Raw genomic sequence first — 1590 nt, 5'->3', positions numbered from 1 at the left:
TTGTTCCAAGTAGGTGCTTTAGACCACTGAGCCATCTCACCAGCCCCTTAGGGTCTGTTTTGAGGCTGCAACAAAGGCAGCCGTTTTTGATCTCTTAAGTGACAAATAACCAAAAGAATGACAAAGGAGGAAAAAGGGTGGGGAGTGCATTGAGCTCTTACATTTACCTTGGTGAAATAGCTAAGGACATTTAGGAAAACTCAGACATCAAAATAATACTTTTTTTTTGTGATAGTGGCACAGGGAAATTGAACCCAGGGCCCCCACTGAGCTACGTCTCCAGCATTCATTTATTTATTTAATTTTCCTATGAAGCTGAGGCTGGCCTTGAGCCAGCTCACTGTATCCTGGAACTCAGTGGTCCTCCTGCCTCAGCTCCCCTCGTGCTGATGTAGGCAAGGATCACCATACCCAGCTTATTTTGATAAATAAATTGCCCAGGCTGGTCTTGAATTTGTGGTCCTGCCACAGCTTCCCAATTTTTTTTTTTTTTTTTTTTTTTTTTTTGTGGAACCGAGGATTGAACTCAGGCCCTTGTGCTTGCCAGGGAAGTGCTTATTCCACTGAGCCTCCTGTTTTTTCTTTTGAGACAGTATCTCACTATATAGTTCAAATGGGCCTTGAACTCACTGTGCTTGAATTTGTAGCACTCCTGCCTTAGGCTCCCAAGTGCTGGGATTATAGGCTGCACCGCTGGGATTATTAAATCAAACCCAGAGTCAGAATTCTCTTTTTCTTTTAATGTATTTGGCTGTTGCAGGGTCTCACTGTGCAGCTTGGATTTGTGGTAATCCTGCTTTCAGCTTCCCCAGTGCTGGGATTACAGGTGTATGTCACACGCCTGAACTCTGGCTGGCTCAGCTCCCTCTGGGGGCGGGGCTGGTGAGGCATGTGGTGCCAGGGATCGAACCACTGTCCCTGCGCTTGCCTAAGCAGGCCCTTTAGTCTGCTGAGCTATCTCTCCGGCTCCTTTTTTTCTTTTCTGAGATAGGTTCTCCAATGTAGTTCATGCTGACCTTGCTCACTCTGTAGCCCAGGCTGGCCTTGAACTTGTCATCCTCCTGGCTCAGCCTCCCAAGGGCTGGGATTACAGGCGTGCACCACCATGCCTGGCTAATCTGCTAATAATGTTTTTTATTTGAGCTCTGGTTGCCTCCCCTATAAAAATGTGGCTGCGTTGTGCACATCAAGATTTCTTCCTGCTTGAACTTCTGGGCTGTAGGAGCCAGCACAATTCACAGGCCCTTTTCTGAGGGGGGGGGGCTCCATCTGTCCCAGGAGCAATGTGCTCTGGGCACAGAGACCAAAGCCAGTGGCCTGCCCCACCCCCATGTCCGCAGGGAGGAGTTGGGAAGAAGAGCCCTGAAGTTTTGTTGTCTTCATTATCTACTATGAAGAGCGGGACAGGGCAAATCCTCAGGAGTCCCCAGGCATCCTCCTGATGAAAGAACACAAACAGCCTCATTAGTCACCTGCTAATACTTGGTGTCCATGTGTGCGGCTGCTTTTTAGCACAAGAAGGTCCCCAAAGCCCCCTTGCTTTTCTCTGAGCTGCAGGAGATGGACTGTGTCCCTCAGCTCACAGCCACT

Source organism: Octodon degus, unplaced genomic scaffold, assembly GCF_000260255.1.
Source record: "Octodon degus isolate 3935 unplaced genomic scaffold, OctDeg1.0 scaffold00011, whole genome shotgun sequence".
NCBI lineage: Eukaryota > Metazoa > Chordata > Mammalia > Rodentia > Octodontidae > Octodon > Octodon degus.
The sequence above is the reverse complement of the archived record's forward strand: the minus strand, read 5'-3'. Positions refer to the sequence as shown.